The sequence below is a fragment of the Osmia lignaria genome, chromosome 15 (assembly GCF_051020975.1).
Source record: "Osmia lignaria lignaria isolate PbOS001 chromosome 15, iyOsmLign1, whole genome shotgun sequence".
NCBI classification, from domain to species: domain Eukaryota; kingdom Metazoa; phylum Arthropoda; class Insecta; order Hymenoptera; family Megachilidae; genus Osmia; species Osmia lignaria.
This window is the reverse complement of record NC_135046.1, coordinates 12,852,731-12,871,720: the sequence shown is the minus strand read 5'-3', so window position 1 is coordinate 12,871,720 and position 18,990 is coordinate 12,852,731. Positions and strand designations below refer to the sequence as shown.

Below are 18,990 nucleotides of genomic sequence, written 5' to 3'. Positions count from 1 at the left end.
TTATCCGCATTTCCGTCAAATGAATTTTCAAAATCATCATCATTTGCACTTTTTAACGATGCTAAAGGTATCGCGAGAACGCCGCTGATTCAGAAATCGAACGAGATTATTAATTAACGTCGATTTCTACGGTTGGAACGTATCATTCCGAATACTCAATTAGTCGTTCGATTTATTCATCAATAATAACAGAGGTACGGATGAAATTAAACAAAGAGATAATGCGTCTCACCTGTTCCACCGCCGCTTCGTTGAATTATTTTAATAAACGTTGCACGTCATTCTCTACAGTCACCGTTCTATACGATAATAATTAAATTGTCATGATTTTTCGTGCTGTACGAGTCGCTCGAAAATTCCTGATAGAAAAAACGTCACGTCCGATTCTACGGTTTTCGTTTCGATACTTTTACTACATGCAAGTATATGTATGTATATGTAGTAAGAGGAGGGGGTTTGAAAATCTGGTTGGTCTTGTCGCGGTGAGTCGCGAGCCTCGTTGCAGTTGCCGTCGCTTAATAACAATGGTCGGGCCTCGATGTGGTCAACGGGTTGTCCAACTAGGCCGCAGAACGCAAAATCAACGGGCCGCGTTGCACCGCGAACGCGGCTGGAATGCGATTTATGCAGCTGCACATCGAGTACCACGTATGTATATCCGTGATCGATTTCCCATGGCAGCTCGCGATAATAGCGTAATATTCAACCGACGCGCTACTTCCGGCTCGCCCCTATCCTCCCATGTTATTATTTTACCGATCAGATTGTTTGCCAGGCAAACCAATTCAGCCGAGTTTTATCAAGAGGTAAAGCAAATTGTGCAAAGTTATTGTTAGCCATGAGAAGGCTGGGGTGGTGGTCGGTCGGGATAATTAGGAGGAGGCGGTGGCCGGTAGGCTAATCCCGTCCGAGGGATGTTTGACGGTAAGCCCTGCACGTATTGCCTCAACAATGCTGTTTCCTCTGCGCCGCATGCGAGAGCAGTAAATCGGAGAAAACCGGATTAACCAACACGCGTGCCGGTTCCTGTCTTTGTCGGTTCTGAAACTATCGCTGCCAACTAACACTCAACAAAGGAACATCGACCCTTCTCCTCGACTTCCGCTAGTTCCCAACCTACTTTGACCGACTTTGCTACCTTTGTATCTACGTACAACGTGATAGAATAAACAATGACTTCGGATGATGAATCGAAATTGAACTTGAGGTTTCTTTCAACGGGGCTCAGATTAGCCAGGACCATCGCTAAAAGTCATTAACGAAATCCACCGTGTCGTTTTATTCTTTAGGATCGTTAGAGTTGACGGATCGTCGTTTACGCGCTCGAGGGGAATAATGAATGGAATTCTCTTTCATTACTGGTAGCGCGTCTCGTTAAATACGCTCGGACAGCAGCGTTCAAAATTATAACTGAATTCAGCGGCGGCTGCAAGCAAATGGTCGGAACGAAAAGCAGCTCGGATTTTCCACGTACATGCAAGCCGCAATGATCTCGTGGTTCATTTGCGAGTAACCTACATTCAACTCGCTCGTCTTTCCACCATCAAAAGCTACCTACAAATCGAGATCGAGTTTAAATTTATTATTTTCCAGCAATCCGATCGAAAGATAATTGATGGCAGGCTGAGGAACGGTGATGGCACGCTTGATTCCAAGTCATTACCGGTGGATCTTTTAAACTAAGATCAACGAAACTACTTAGCATTAAGAGAAAGAATTAAATTAGTAAAATTACAGCCTGGGGCAGCTAATTCCAGCTAGGGAATCTACAAGTCAAACCGACTGCACCCTCCTCCATTCTTTTTTCCTTGCTTATATCCCCCGGAGAGCGATTTCTTTCCCTTTCTTGCTCCGACGAGATTAACATTCCCTCACCTTACATTAACCCCCGTAACCTTCTTGACCCCCCTTTCTCCATTTCCACCCGTCTGTCTACGTTATTAGCCCGACGATATTCTTAGTTTCGGACTATGATTAAATTTTCAAACGAACGACTCTTTCCATTTCACCTTAACACGGCCTTCATTTCTCTCAGGTACAATCTACCAGCAGCCAGCTAACGCGTTAGACATTCGAAGACAGTTATTAGTAGCTCCATTCCGAGGATAAGAAGCACAAGTCAAAACGGGGCTTAACTAGAACGGTGAATTCTTCAACGCGAAGAAATAACGACTTTACTTTGATTTAAAACGATATATGGTATGCTGAATTGAGTCTAAGAAATATGTATCATCCCGTCGAGTCAATATTTTTCCTATCTTAACGTTGTTTGAAGTAAAGAAGCTCGTAGGCAAAAGAAGATGTAGGCGAGCAAATAATATTTCCTTATCCGTTTTCCCTGTAGAAAACGGAACCGCGGGCATGGAATATTACGAAACGAATGAAAATTCCGAGCTTTCGAATAATTTATGACAAGATTCCCTTTTCTGTCGTCGAACGAACTCGCAAACTTTTCTCTCAAGTTTCTTCTGGTTCGGGTCACCGATGACCTGGCAACTTTCTAGCCGTTATGCGAAGATCGATGAACGGCCAGCGAAATCCGACCAGGCGTTAATACGATCAAAAATGCAAGCTTTTTGGATTTTCGTTCACGGTGATACGTTAAAAAACACGCTATTATCTCGATAAACAACGACGAATTCGTCGGAACGTTTTACCCACACGGGCAAAAAATGATTCGTTCAACAATATCCGATTCTTTGTACGTATAATATGTATATCTATACGTTTCGATGCACCGAGCGACTTTGATGTTTAAACGTTATTTCACAATATTCCATCGAAATTCTGTTCCATTGTACACGGTACGAGGGAAATGGTCCAACACTTTGCCTCGTTGAAATTACAGGATGCGAGTTAACTATTCCCGACGTTGTTATCAAGCTGTTTCGCGATTCGAAAAAGTAGATCTCCATTTAGTTGAAATATCGAATAACACCGGTGAAACTAATTGTTTTTCATGGGTTACGAGTGCTTCTGTTTGATAAATTGTAGCTTTTGTTTGGCGAAGAATACCGCGTGTACTTTTTCTGAAAATTAACTTATTGAAAAGAGAATTCGACAGGTTCGGTTAATTGAATGTATAATTAGGGTTTGCATAGTGATTTACAAACTATCTGTTATTATTTATAATGCTCAAAACGCAATGAGTTCAGTTTGTCGAGTAATTACAGCGGAACGAGGTGATACGTAGAATTTCAGTAGTACGAGTCTGACATTGGTCAGACGCGAGATCGCGCGGTTCTCCTGTAATCACAGCTCAACCGTGCGAAGATTGGAGTCTTCAAATCTTAAATATCGTGCAAGATTAATTTAATTCAATAAAGGTTCTCCCAACGGTTTCCAGAAAACGAGGAGAACGAGCAACGGGAGTGAGATAGGACGGGGAAGAAGACAATTAACCAAGGAAGAAGGGATTAATAGAAAAGACTGATTAAAAGAAGAAAGACGGTGGGGTGTCCCTGAGTCAGAGTGTTTTCATTTGCTCGAATCACTCGTCATTCCGCAGTTAATCTTGGCCAACGGGTGAACAGGGGATGAACCCGGTGGCGCAAGGGGGTCGTTAGTTTTAATCGTTTGACTGCTATTAGTTCGTGCCCCTTTTTCCCTTCCTCCTCTTCCACTCTTTTTTCCACCAGATCTTTTCACTTGCCCTAACTTTGCCTCGACCCTTTCTACCTCCTTCCTTCTTTAAGTGCGTACTCCCTGGTGACCAGGATCAGACGACATTATCGATGGCGAGCATTAAACGTCTTTCGTCCCCGACCACCGGCCGATTCAAACTCTACGACATGGATTTCTCCGGCTGCGAAGCTCGATGACGCCCTAAGGTATCGTTTTTCCTTGAAACGCGGCAGAACCGTGGATACGGGGCTCGATAAATGTTACCTCGCGTGGCTGACAAGTTGATTCTTTCTATGATAATACGATTGACTTGATTCGATGGATTCTCTCTAAAAATCTAACCGAATTCTAGCTGCAAGGATTATTTTTTGATGCTAGGTAAGGAAAGGAAAGGGACGAATCCTTTCAGGCGATCAAAATTCGTTGCTCGAAACACGATAACTCGTGCGCGATCTATTTTCTCTTTTTTTTTTTTTTTTTTTACATTTCTACCCTTGTTCCCCGTTGGAAAGTCAATTTCACCCGGTATCGGTGAAATAGCGTGGAATAACCTAGATATGAATACGTTGCTGATGGAAAACCGTTATCAATACATTGCAATGAACGATTGAGGGTGACCGGGATGCAACAATGGTAATAAAACGTGGCTGTTCTCTCTTCGTTTGACGCTTGCCGTCGTTCTTTATCCTTGCGCGATGAAAATTCTGACCGCGACTAGACGCGAGTGGGAGAGGAGAGACAACGACGACGGTGAAATAGTCGCGTTCCGAGTGTATACGGAAATCGAGAAAAATACAAGGACGCTGGAATCTGTCTCGTTGCGAAATTGCTGGCTTAACGACCCTGATCGATCGATGATTCGTTTGGGAACGAGTATTCTCGAGTTTTCTCCCCTTCGCCGTTTCCATCTAGGCGTGGGAAGGACCCTTTGAAAGATCAGGATTTCGCAACTGAATCACGCCACTGTCTGGATCGCTCGATAAAAACCATTGCGGTAACTGAAAATTCAATTCTTAACGATCGGCTTTAACCGTTTGTTATCTATGGTCGAGCGAAGGGAAATTGGAGAATATATTTTGATAGCCGGCAACGGTTGTAACCGCGATCGCTTCAAATTGAAATTGCGTAGCGCGCAAACACTTTGATCGTATCGTATACATTAATAGCCATCGCGTTATGGAAGAGAAATGGAGAAAAGAAAGAAAGGAGAAGAAATTGAATGAGCACAATAAATTCAGCGCGTTACCTTAAAGTTTCACGGGCATATAACGCGTTAAAAGCTTTTACACTCATAAAATACAAAGTGTTGAGAAGAAACACCCTGTATTACATGCTTTCCGTAATTAATTTAACTAGACAACGGTAAGGTTAAAACTTATTTTTAGGAAACAGTATTTCGCGCTCAGTTTAAAACGTTTATCCCCTTAACTTTGTCGCGGGATGAAGGTATAAAAGTTATCCAACGCGGAGAATCACCGACACAAGCCACTTCCGCTAAATATCGTTCTTTATTTGAACAGAAAGCAGTGGCGTTTTTTTTTTTCATTTTTTCATTTTTTCTTTTTTCGCGAGGAGACCGAAATCCAGTGCGACAGCATTGAAAGAAGGTAGCCGCGGTTAGTGGCATTTTAATGCAAATGCATGAACATCTGGGATTCTCGTTGCGGCGCCGCGCCGCGACTGAATCGCGCGGAAACGGAAGATAACATTCTCGAGGTAAGTCCTTCCTGTGGCTACAGCTTCACGCAAATGCGACTCGCTGAAATTCCACCAGCCTCGAGCATCTAGCCCCGTGTGATTCGTCCCGGGCCAAGCGTTTAACGGGCTGCATGAAAAATTCATGCACCTTTATCTGCCGTGGATTATGCTGCTGACCACCAGCCTCCCTTCCACCAACCTACCCTATGCAACGTTTTTAATCTCGTTGTCTCTTGAAATTGAAACCTTTTTATTAAATACAGACCGTAAGAAAGAACAGCCGATTTCGAAGTAGTTGGTTTAAGAAAAAATCATAAGGAATCAGGACAGAGGAATAGAAGAATTATTTTCTATTAATCGGGCTTCTTTTATGAGGTCGTTTTCCCACTTTATTAAATTCTCGGGAAAGCAATTCGAGTCGAAACAACTAGCTCCTCTTTTATGCATAACCTGCTACCGGTATCCGCGTGCAATACCGAATAATAATATCCCGCCGCGCCGCGACAATTCTTTCCACCCTATATTGTATCTACAGTGTAGATCCTACACGTATCGTAGGGGGTCGGCTAGAATATTAAATTGCCTGCTGAACAGCTCCTCGGCTTATTGGCTACACCGAGTCGCTGGCTGTCTTATTAAGACGCCAGGATTCGACAGTCAGCTGGAAAGTCAACTCTATCTTCACCTTTAGCGAACCTATTCAGTTATGCATTAGACGATCAACTTTTTCCTCGTATTTTCTTCGAGCCCTAGGTATTACGAACGAGCAGGTCAGGATAGAATTTAAGTATCGTTCGGACAGCGATTCATTTTTCCCAATTAACAGGTTAAACAAACGTCACCAGAGGAACGTCGGCTACGCTTTCTTTGTTCCTATTTGCAGGGACGAAAGTAAGCAGAAGAGATAGCCGATCCATCAGGCGGAGGAGCAGGCCGACGGCTCCGCTACAAATCATAGCTCGTCGCCTCGTTTTCCTGCCTTTCCTCTTCTCGTTTCTCGTCTTTTCCCACGGCGAACCGTGAACGAGGAAAAGAGTGAAAAATGGAAGCGAACCGGACGACAGAGAGAGGGAGAGAGAAGAAGAGAAGAAGACAGGACAGGACAATACCCTTGAGTTCCATCGTGACCAGCATTTTCGATTCGTCGCATAATTCATTTTTTCCCTCCCCCCCTCTTTCAGCTTCGTCTCTTCTCGCGACGCCACCGGCAACCCCTGCTCATTTTTTGCTCGTCTTGCCACCGCGGCTGGACGGTTTTTTATTTTTTATTTTTTTTTTTCAGAGTGGCCTCCAGGACACGAGCGGACCGTTTTTCAAGGTATCGATCATTTCTGGGCACGGAAAACCGCCACGGATATTACGGAGGTGAAAATTTTCTCCTACTGTCGACGCTATTTTCGAAATAATCCATCAATGAATTCTTCGTGAATAAAATTTTCTAGGTAGTTTCGGTACGTTCACTATCACAGCAGAATCGTCAATGTTTTGGTCTTCAAATTAGTGCTAATAGTATCTGTAAAGGGAAAACTACATGCGGTTGTAACAGAAATGAAGCCAAGAATCGCGGTGCTCGTTCGCGATAATGTTTAGCCAAGAAAGAGATACAATGGTAGGATGGCAGGAGGAAATTGCCTCGGAAGCTTCGGGGTTAGTTCAAAGTTTCACCCAATTTCTTTGCGGTGTTCTTTCTCACCAGCTAGAAAGAAGATCGGTAAAGAGGCACACGAGCTGTTTCCAACCGACTCGAAAACTTTTCGTATCGCGGTTATTCCCCGTATTAATTATCGAGTTTATTTTCGTAACTCGTTAACAAACCGAGTTTGTTGAAGATATCGTCGTTAAAAGTTGCCGCATCCAACACTTACGACTTACGGCTTGATATCCGTATTTTCAACGAAATATTCAGCGGCAGCCTGGATTCCATCGTCTCGTAAACTACTCGAATAATCCAACAAGCTCGTCCCTCTGCGTCGAACGATGCACCACTCGAGAAATATCGTTACTCCGCGTACCTACACGGGCTCGCGTATTTGTTTAGATGCTTTTAAATTATGATTACACGTCCCCTTCGACAACGCACAGACGTTTCTCATTAGTTCAAATCACGAAGCAGGTTTATTTTGCACCACTGTGGTAGTATCTTTATCAACATAAGCGAAATAGAGACTTGGAAACTTCTTTATTTTCGCACTATGACAGTTTATTTCGTTAATATGACAGTAATAGTAATAATATGCTTTTGGTGAAAGGGTTCAGGTGTTAATCGAGAATATACGAGGAGGCATTCTATTTTATCTACCTATATATAGATTTTTCGAATACAATCTCCGTAGATTCAGGAGATTCGGATTGCGATAGGATTCGACAGGTAGGATTTAGTTTCTAATAGGATTTGGCTTTACGACCGTACCGAGTTCGCGTTGTTACGTTGCTAGTTGCTAGGTCTGGCCGCAATAAGTAAGCGGATATATTCGGTTGCATAGTTTGTGCATAGCATTGCAAGTCGTTCGCCGACTAGTCGAATATCAACAACTTTTCTATCACTTTAGTTGTATATTTTTTGATATACAACTTGAGAAATGCTGATTACGCGCTACGTTTTCCAAGTCCAGCAACTGCATAGTTTTAAAAGATTCGTGGACCGATCGTAAACTTGAGCGAAAGAGTTTTTGCAGCGGCAATGAAGGCGAAATATCGTGTTCACGGAGAATACGAGGTGGTAAAAAACCTGTCGCGATTTTCGGCTACGCGTTCGAGGATAGCGTGAAACGAACCATTTTTGAAAGTCGTTGGCTGACACCGGAAGCCAGGGATTCGAGGACGGACAAGCAAAGTTTTATTGCGAAATAAGTATTGTTGAAAGCCAAGGTAGCAGCGACCGAGAGTATTACGATTTCATTAAACATTCATAAAGCTTGCCGTTTCCAAGTTTTTGCGCCACCCTCCTTTCCTCTCTTTCGACGAGCACTTTGAACTGCTCGTTTTTAACTACGTACCTATATTTCTGCCGCCCCTAGACAGTGCCAAAGGAGTTCCAACTATTTTTACGATGGCTTTTGGCTTGGCAATTATTTTTATCGCGAAACCGTGCATCGCGAAATTCCGTTTAACCCTTTACTTTGTTCGCCTGTACGAGTTCGAAGCGTAATACGGTAATTTCCAAGTTTAATTTACTAATTATTTAATTAGCAACTAAATTCGAGAGCTTTCCGGGTATTTTACCTCGAAACAGCCCGAAATGTACTGCAGAGGGATTAATTTGCGAATTTAGTTGCAAGCATAATATGATCCGTTAAGTTCCCATGCGATTTTGTTACAGGCAAACGCGATATCACCGTGTTTCAATAAGATCTCGTCGACGTTCACGGTACATCCGGTGTAAAAACGGACAGTCATATCCGGCACGGCACGGCACGGCACGGCACGCCATATATCTGACCGAGGTACGATATTAATGTATCCAGCAGGTCGGAAGTTTTCTCATGAAATCAGCAATAGACGAAAAGCCGGCCCGCATTTCCCTGCGAGTATCCGGTTTTCATTAAACATTCATAGCTCTTTAGCGTTTTCGAGGCATCGCGGGAAATTCGCACAGTTTTCTCACCCTCTTCGCCTACGGAGCGTGGGGATCTATACGCTGGTTATGAATTATTGGTGCCACTTTCTGCTGGAAGTAGCACGCTCGCTTCTCGTCGTTGAAACATTCAGCGAGAAGATTAATTTCAATCAAAATTCATTTTTCACAGTTATTATTATTCTTACGGCCGTTAGCTTTTCGGTTAATAAATATTCATGCAACCAAAAACAGTTTGGTAATATTAAAATGCAGAAAAGTTTATCCAATTTTCCGGAAATATTGAACGACAGGTGATGCGTTAACAAAGCTATCGCTCATCGTTCATCGTTCATCGTTCATCGTTCCATCCCCCTATTCAGCCGATAAGCTAATTCATTATCGGACGTTCATTAATTACGCGAAGCAACTTAATTTTCAGCGGAAAACCAGTGGCGCCTGACTGGTCAACGCGTGTTCAAAACTAAAGCAACATCGTTGAATGGAAAAAGAGACGAGATATATGAATATGGATCTCGGGAATCAAGGAACACCGTTGCTGGCGTTGCTTTCACGAATCTTGGATACATTATACGAAAAGCTTCTTTCATCTTAACGAAGCGGTCGCTTATGACCGAGAAAACATGGCTGTCTCTGGTTTCTATGCAAATCGAAATGCTCGAATTATCATATTGCACGTCCGCCGGAATAATCTTCCCTGAAGCTAGCTGGTTAAATTATGCGCCGGCGAAATTACGCGGGCATTCTCTGCGATTCCTGGCCACCGCTTGCAACCAACGAAATTATTAACGCGCTTCTGTCAGGGATTTGTTCGATTTCCGTTTCGTAACTTCATTTCTTACGATGGAATATTCTTTAATCGTACAATAATTATTTTCCATGTAGATTACCATCGACGAAGAGTTACGGAAGGAAAACAGAGCCTTTGTTTCGGTGGTCCTCTTTTCCATTTTATTCCCACCAGTCTTCAATGCCTTCGTTTCATCTCGTTTTACGCGAACCATCCGTGTTACATTTCGCGACTTTGCTCTACCAACGATCCTCGACGATCCCTTTTTCCTCTCGAGCTTTTATTCGTAGCCCGGTGCTGGATGGAAACACGGACCGAGTTTTATTCGGTCGTAAACAATATTTTTATTCGCCGGCTCATCTAGACAGAATACGCCCCACGAAAGCGCAATTCTTTCGGTCGACGGTTACCTCTTGGGAATCGAGTAGAGCTCGTTTCTCTGCGCGCACCAAAAGCGCCGCAACTCGTTAATCTCGCCAGTTGGCGATGCCTCGGCTTCCTACTTTTCTCGAAATTTCACTTCATAAACTGGAATGCAAAAATTCAGCTGGCTGACGTTGAAAGTTGAAGAGGTGTCGTTTAATCGGAAACTTTCTGTTCGGCCGATAAATACTCGGCTCTTCTCGCGTCAGGGATGAAGTTTAATGGAAGCTGAAGCGGTTTTCGGATACAAGGGATGCAGTTTATGGTGGCGCAAAGCTGGCGAGGGCAAAGCAGATGCAGCGGTAGACGGTAAAGCGTCAATCTCCGGGAAAGTTTCGCTCGTTGAATCGAGAAATTTCGGTCACGTGTCTCTGGCAAGTTCCAGCTAGTTATCGAGAATCGAACACAATCGGCCCCTGGGATATGTATATGCGTGCTACGTGGCCCAGCTTGTTCTGACACTTTGCCGATTAGTTGGATATATTCAAATTGTCAAGCAACTTCTTGCTCCTAGCCTTGATCCGCTGTTCCAATGGTCAACCATTTATCGTCAAAGACGGCTTTGCTTCGATTCGATTTGCAAGCTTTGCCGACCTTTCTTCTCTCCGTTACCTACTTCCTTTCCAGTCATCCGTCATTCACCCTACACAACTTTGAACGGCTCGTTTCGATTGATTAACAAACAATTTTTAACGAATATCTTCAAATTCGTACACGAGTTTCATTTACTCAACGATTAACTGCTTTGTTTGCCAATGCAATCATCCGATTGTGAGTAAATAAAACGGAAATATCATGTGAAAAGTTATTTGTTTTGCTTTATGGAAACTTGTTCAAAATCACCAGCGTATCGACAGGAGAGGTATTAATTAACACTTGAACAGGTGGTAAAATTGAAATGTGGATCGAGGAGAAGCATTCGCAAATTGCTTTTATGCGAATTTTACGAGCAGACACATTAAGAAAAGCAAACTATCTCGCGGTAGAGTAGCTACGTTTACCACCGCGGAAAACGGCTGTATGGTGATGCTCGAAAAGATTCGATTTAGCACAAAACAAGGTTTATTTTATAGAAGACCAAGGAGGAGAAGAAGAAGAAGAAGAAGATCGATTCTTGCTTCGTCGAGCGTACGACAAGGAGGAGGGGGACAGGGCCTTTTTAGGAGGTAGTAAAGGGTCGAGTGTCACTTGAACAACTCGGGAAATTCTCGGCTTTTCGTGAAACTTCACGCCACGCAAGTACACGATTTATCCCCAAGCTGACTCAGAGCAAGCAAGCTCTATCAAAGAAGCTTCCTTCTCCTTCAGCTAGTAAACATAAACAATTCCTTAATAAATGAAATTTAGCCAGTCGCATTCCGAGCGTTGCGCGTTTTCCAGTTGTATCGTTTAACGAAAAAGGAGCGGCTCTCTTGTTAAGACGACTACTCTTTGCAGTAAAATATCACGTATAGCTCGAAATCTCGCTCGACCAGCGTTAAATACTTTGATAAAACTTTAAGCGATGAGCTTGAGTTACAGACACTGGCGAAAGTTTCCTGCTCGAGCTTCTTTTAGTTGGAAAAGTTTTTCGGCAAAATTTAACGGCAAGAATTTTCTCGGCATTCTCCTCTGTAGAAATGCATCGAAAAATGTTGTTTCATTACACCGTTATAATGTTGAACTATCTATTAATTGAGAACCGAAAGTAAAAGAAAGACAAGGGATCCCAGTGGACTGGCCGGTAGTTTTCCAACGACAATGACGATTCACGGAAACGAGGTGGAAAACGACGAGGCAAATAAAAGTCAAAGGCGAGAGATAAACGCCGCGCCGTTGCTCGTTCGTTCGTTCGTTCGGGCGGACAGCGTACGCGCGAGGAATCGCAACAAATCCCCAGGATAATTGTAATTGCCGGTTGCTCTTTGATTAAAGCGCGTACGGTAAACTGCGTCGACGAACGAGTTCATTAGCATGCTGCCTTCACCGTCTAGGTCTCGTAGGTCTGACGGCGACGTCGTCGTCGTCGTCGTTGTACCACGACGCCCACCTAATCTTCACCGTTGCCTGTCCCGAAACGAAACTTCATCCCATCCTTTCATCGATCTTCGATAATTGCCATCAACCGATCCTTTAAATTGCTTCGAAACCTTCCTTCTTCTCCACTAACACATTGTCTATTTTCAAAAATACCTGCTTCCAAATGATAGACGTTAATTAAACAATTCCTAAAAGTCTCGTTAGGAATATATTTAATTTTTAACAAACACCTGTGCCACGTATACGGAATCTTCCCCTTTAATCCAGCTTTTCCCTTTTCCCTTTTTCATCATCCTCCAGCGTAATCGTCGTCCTCTGATTTTCCTCGTTTTCTCCTGTTTGTATCGTTCGCGACGATTTTCTTAGATACGATTGCCTCTCATCTGACAATTTCTCTCGTTTGCCATCTCTGTTGCAAGAAACGCGTTCAGCCGATCTCACTCTATTCCCTTCGACTTCTTCTTTCCTTTTCTCTTTTTTCTGCTCGATGCGCAATTTTAATTAACTCCTTACCGTGTTCGTTCCCTTTTCTCCTGCCTCGAAGCCGGATAGCCGTTGCAATTAAGACACCCTCGGAGGATAGCCAACTCCCAGGTCGATTCGTTGCAAAATTAAGAGGCCGTTTTCCTTCGAGTCACTGCGCCGAGTAGTTAGTTACCCGTGACTACGATCGTTTCGCAATTTATCGATCGTTAACCTTTCGAAAACACATGTTACCTTGGTGACTCGCGTGTCCGCCGGGACACGCTAGGAAAAAGTGGATAATTAAACGTCCGGCGGGAATGAATTCTTCCGTCTGGACCAATTAGTTGGCCGAGACCAGCGGTCCTTTTTCTCACAAATATTTCATTACCATCAATACCATCAATGTCCTGTTAATTATAGCGTAGCTACATTCTATTACATCGATCGGATTACAGACAAACCATTAATCATCAGCGGCTTATTATCGGCTTCCAATCAATAACCACCAGTATCGGCAAGTCTATTAACGGCTTTTCGTCGAGTGACGCGTTAAAAAGAAGAAAAACGTCGCGTGTAATGCAATAAAATGTCGACGAACGTTCGAAACGCTCTACTTCACTCTGTTTAAAAGGGATAATCGTTCGGAGTGGGGAACAATTTTTCAAAACAAGGCACCAGGTGTGCAGTCGTCGAAATGAAACAGGAAGACGAAGAAAGGAGGTTGATTCGGAGAATCGTTCGATCGAAGGTGTACGGGACTGCGCGAAAAAGGAAACAAACATCGTGGGGGGGTGAAAGGGGTGGAAGCGAAAGTTATAGTTGAGTTAAACGCGTGTCCCTGTCTCGTTTTCTTCCCTCGGAGTTTCAAGCTAGCCGTCTTTGTCGAACTCGCGCGACGCTCGAAGGAATCGGAAAGTTCAGCACTGCCAGCAACTTGGTGAAACTGTATTTATTCACCGGCTTCTCGTGCCGTGATAAGGGTCTTTTCCTGGTTCACCGAGCAGCCAGCCGAGAGCCGGCTATATCCTCGGACTGGTTTCTCCCTTCTAATAAAGCCCTTCTTATCTCGAGTAGTTCGGACCGCTAGCCTCGTCGTGGAAACCGTGAGAAAACGGCAATAAAACTACGCTTTCATTGCCTATGCTTCTCATTTTTAGACTAACGCGTTCTCTCTTTTTTTCCTTTACACCTACGACCTACGACCACCAAGTTCCCGTGTCCTTCAGGCTCGATAGCGACCGCCAGAACTTTCGTCGAGTTTGTGAAAGCGTTCTCGTTAAAAGTTGCACGCGCATCCCGGAACAGTACGGTGGATCGACAAAGCTAGATGTACCCAGAAAACTTGGCTGGATGGTACGGTAAAAGCTTTACAAATATCCGGGAAACACAGGAAACGAGTAGCAGCTTGCCATTTCCGGTCCCGTAACGTCTAACGGGAAACAGGACGCGAGTGCCCGACAGCGAATCTATTCCGTCGCTCTGATATTTTTATTACACTACCGTCGCGTCGGCGAAAACAAAAAAACAAAAAAAATGATAAACGATAAATACAAACACGCTTCCCTAGGGAGATGCATTTTTGATGGAATAATACTTTATCGTCGTCCACGAAGGATCGATGGATTTGTCCATTTTTCTTTTTGGTTGAGGTAAATCCTCGACGGTGTTGGTGTGCCTTTATAATTAAGTAGGTATTTATCTTGGGTACTTACCAAATACGGAGAGGCAGAGGAAAATTGACGAACCTGCCAGAATTCTCTTCTCATCTCCACGGAGTTGCGGCTGAAACAGAATAGGAAAGTGGCAGTGATGAAATAAGCGATGGAAGGAATAAGGGTAGCGGCGAGGCGCTGATGGGTGCATAGCTGCCGCAGCTTTAAGCCGGTGCTGTCGTGAACGATCCCTCTGGGGTTATATACCGTCTTCGCAGAGCCTTGTCCGGGCAAAGGGACTGTACCCTGGTGGATCCTTTACGACTCACCATTAAGATAAATCTCGACGTGCAGCATTTAACAAAATAGAGCATAGGAATGAACGAAACGTAACTGAAACGGAAGAAGTTGGGAACGTGGAAGCTTGAGGCTCTGTTAGGATATGCGCGTAAAGAGCCGAAGGCTACTTCCGTAAAAACATTTCTCGGTACATACGATCGAGAGCCCAAGAAAAGCAAAGACGTTCGAAGGAATTTAAAGTGGTCGGAAAATCGATTCACTTGCCGCGAGCTCAAGAAAAGCTGAAGAAAACGCGCCTTTTCTGACCTATTTAATCGATACTGCAGGGATCGAGGTTCGAAGGGGACCGTCTTTGTTCAGCCGATCCATCGCCAATAAACTTTTTCTTATCTACTCTGATAACATTCGACCGTTTTGCAGGGAGAAAGGATCGAAAAACTGATATTACCGGTCGACGCTTTGTCCGACGTTAACGAGCGTAGACAGACGTTTACAGGCAGACGAGCAGATGTTGCCGATCGTGTGCTCTCGATTTACCTCGTTCCATCGGAACAGAAGCGACCGCTACTTGTTGACGTCGCTTTTCCGGAATCCTCGTCGAATTATGAATAATGGATGGGGAAGGTAGGGGTTGCGCTCGAATCCGCACCGAGGAAACTTCTTATCGCGGCTGCCGCGCTTCCACCGACTTCTTCTTATCTCGAGCGATGCACTCTTACGTCTGGAACGACTGTGTTGCAGACGTACCAGCCGTTTTTGCGCTTCTCAATCTTACGAGTGAACATGTAGGTCAGCCAGATGCCCCGTCCTTTAACACGTTCGCTATCACAGTAGGAATTGTCGTGTCTAGTACTGTTTATGATTTAGAATTCAAATGAACGCCTCGAATTGAAATAGTCTAGAAAGAGCAAAGCTTTTTTAAAATATGTTTCTGATTCATGAAAGTACGGTTCAGAGGACAGCCGTGGAAGGTGTGTTGGAAACGCTATCGGTTGAATTCGATTGAGCAGAGGGAATAGTCGGGACAGTAAGTCCTCGATGTTTGGCCGGTCGTAAAAGTAAATCAGTTGGCGGTAATCTGTTTCGGAAGATGGCGATTTCTCGCGGCTCTTTGGCACGCGATAAAGCAGTCGACTTTGTAAGACTCTATTTCAGCTGGTGAACGAATAAGGGAGGAAAGGAAAGGAGAGGTAGTCTGGTTGCTCACCTATACGCCCTATCGGCGAAGAAAGTAGTAACTACCGCGAAGTTTGCGCCGTTAACTAACGAGAAACCACTCCGGAAACTTGCAGTTTCAATATTTTCCGTCACTATTTGGTTATGTTTATAGAAGCGTGGATCTTAAACACGGAAACGCTTGAAGATAAAATATGGAGATTATTACTTCATTACCTCGTCTGAACTTTACAATAATTTACGCATACCTCTGCTATGTATAACTTTGTATGAAAATTTCTCGAATAAAATTGTCGTCGAAGGAAAGTCACTTTTGTCGAGGTCGGTTCACTTACGACGAGACGAGAATTAAATGTACGCGCTTTACAAAGGGGTCGAGCGACGTTCGAGTAAAAATATGCTTAGCCAAACGAGACACGGTCCTCGTGCCATTTCGACCCCGCACTACGGGACAATAAAACTCGATGGAATTTACAGCGAAATGAGAGTTTTCTTTCTCAGCGGGCTGGCGCGGCCCGGCGTGGCGCGCCGTGAAGCGGTGTGACCGCGACGCTGGAAAGAAGAACGAGCAAGGGTCAAAGAGTGCTTACGGTTCTCGCCTACCACTCTCTAGAATAGAAAGTTTTATTCCGTCCTACGAAATGGAACGTAACATTCCGCCACCGTTACTCTTCTGTCTCTCTTACTATTCACTCGTACGGGACCCTTCCATCCCCTATTTTCTACTTCTTCTTCTTCTTGGGCGCGCCAAACTTTCACCACTCTTTTTCCTCTTTTCTTGTTTGCTGAATCTTCTACGAGCCTCTCACCATTCCTTTCTTACTTCTTCGATACCTGCTATGTATTGCCTTTCTTTCCTTTCCGTGCTTCCCTTCTTTTTACCGCTCCAACTTCAATTTCTTCTACCAGCCTTTTCTACTTTCCTTTTGCGCTTTGATCTTTCCTACCTTTCCATTTTCACGTTAGCCAGAGCAATTTTGCGCAGATTCAGCCCGCGTAGGAAAAAATAACGTTAGGTTAGGTGTTGACTGATTTTAAGCTGATGATTCTGACGTTCTCCGAAAAAATTAAACACGTTAATTATCGTATTAAGCAACACTCTGGATTTTTCTTTCCATTTGTGGTTAAAATAAGTAGAGTATAATGGTGAAATCTTTCCATAAAAAGCTCCTCGTGCTGCCTTTCAGAGAGTTAGATGTGGCGGCTAGCGGCGACAGAATAAAAAACAAAAAGGGAGGAAAACGAAGGGTGGAAAGAGACGGAGGAAAAGCCGCGTATACAGATTTGCCGGAAAAATTTGGTGCTTGTCAGCTTTTCAATCGGTCACGTTGCTCGACGCGGCGTTACAATGTCAAAATATTGTTTCGGACAAGTCGCTTTGTTGAAATATCGGCCGCGTGCCACGACTGAAAATAATGCATCGTTCGGTGCACCGTAACTCGTATTCCCTTTTGTTTCGGAAATAATTCGTTGCCAGGTCTACCCGGGTGCGTTCATCATTTCTCGAAATCCGCGGAAACTTTTCACGGTGTATTTACTTTTATTTAAAGTTTCGTTCTTATTAAACTTGTAATTACGATCACGCAGTCATTACGGCGCAAAATGTTGGTCCCTTTTTCTGCATATCAAATTTTCCCAACATTTTTCCTAGGTACGTTTTTCGAAACGTCCCGTTTTCCGCTCTTTTGTTTGGTATTTCATCAATGCCTGTGCAGTCGAGTCCCTCCCAATTACGCGGACACCGTTTTTCCGTGGAACTCGGACACTCCAATCGGCACGGGGGAAAGCTCGTGGACGCTGGTCGCGTAGAAAGTCGAAGCTCTGTATTCCCGGGGAAAAAAGAAGAGAAACAAAAAAGAAAAAAAGGGTGGACGCGTTCACACGCGCGCAATTTCGCCTGGCATAGCGTACCGTGTGTCAGGATTGCAGGACACTGCCAATATGGATCGGACGTGGTGCGAACACTGTAGGTTTCGCATTTCCGTTCTGTCTACATCGCGTTGCCTCGCGTTACGTCGCGCCGTGTGCCTTGTGATCGCGGCAAATGCGCGGAAATGAGGCTTTCGAAGATGGAAACCCGGCCGTCCGTGATAGAATTATACACAAATTTTTTTCCATTTTTTGTACTCGTCATTACCGTGTCTACTAATGGCTCGTAGCTCTTTAATCATCGTCAAAGCTGCAAGCTCTTGTTCAACGAACAAAAGTTGAAAGAGAGTTCCCTATTAATCGATCGAGCGTTCCGAGTTCTCGCGAATACAGGCTAGTAGTCGCTTATCTTCGCACTTTTTCAACTTTCATAATAAATCAGCATTTGGGTAAGTTTAGAATATCCAAGGGATTCATTCATTAAAATTTCTCCGAGTAAAATTGATGGCGCGCAAAGTTTTTCAGTTCGTTTACTTCAACTTCTTTTCGCTAATTTGAAATTTGAAATTCTCCCTTGCTTCCTCAAACGAGATTTTAGGAAATATCCAAGAAGCACTTTCCACGCGTTTCCAGGGAAACGAGTCAACGATTTATGACACGGTAGACATTTTCTTTGATTTAACTCGTTCATTCCTTTTGGAGATGTAACGATTTTCTTTGACTCGCAATTTTTCAAAGAAAGTTGTCTTTCGTCTAGTCGGGGCGCAACGGGACACGGACAAAGAAAATTCAATTTCGTCGTCCCTCTATGCTCGCTACTGCATCTTACAAGTTTGGACTTCTTACTTGTTAGGAAGCTCCACGAATTGCGACGTGTGGGGTAGGTCGTGAACATTCTAGCAGCCCGGTAAATCATTTATCCACGAAGAAATTGACAATCCGATGTTCTAGAAGCTCTGCAAGTTCAACCCTTCGACTGCTAAATACGTAATTCCTAGTAACCAGGTAATACGGCTAAGACGAGCCACTCGGATCACAGAGTTTTAGGCAGCAGTGAAAGAATTAGCGGCACGTGTTATCCAGATGGCATCGCGGGAGAGAAAAATGCGGCCAAGTTTAGGAACGACACGCGACCCACGTGCTCGAAAGCGCAAACGATTCGATCGCGAACGAAAAGTAAGTAGGGCCGATAAACGCAAGAAAACTATCAACAGGTAGCAACAAGGTCGGTAACTACATAGTTGGCCAGCTTAATTAGAGTTTTTCGAAAGAGTGGTCGGTGGGCAGAAAAGGTATAAACGACGGCATAAAAGTAGAGGAAAGTACATATAAGAAAGGAAAGGATGGAAGGGTGGTAAGGGTGCGCTGGCGCAGCACGCGCACGGCGCACACATGTTCGC

General features: G+C 44.1%; 1 protein-coding gene across 1 annotated transcript in view; it reads right to left on the bottom strand.

Moving 5' to 3' along the window:
* Positions 1 to 18,990, bottom strand: part of LOC117608422 (band 7 protein AGAP004871) — a 126,611-nt gene that overhangs the window by 12,797 nt on the left and 94,824 nt on the right. Inside the window, exon 3 of the mRNA XM_076692478.1 lies at positions 14,306 to 14,375. The gene's annotated coding sequence lies outside the window, so the exon portion shown is untranslated. The remainder of the gene's footprint in view (positions 1 to 14,305; positions 14,376 to 18,990) is intronic.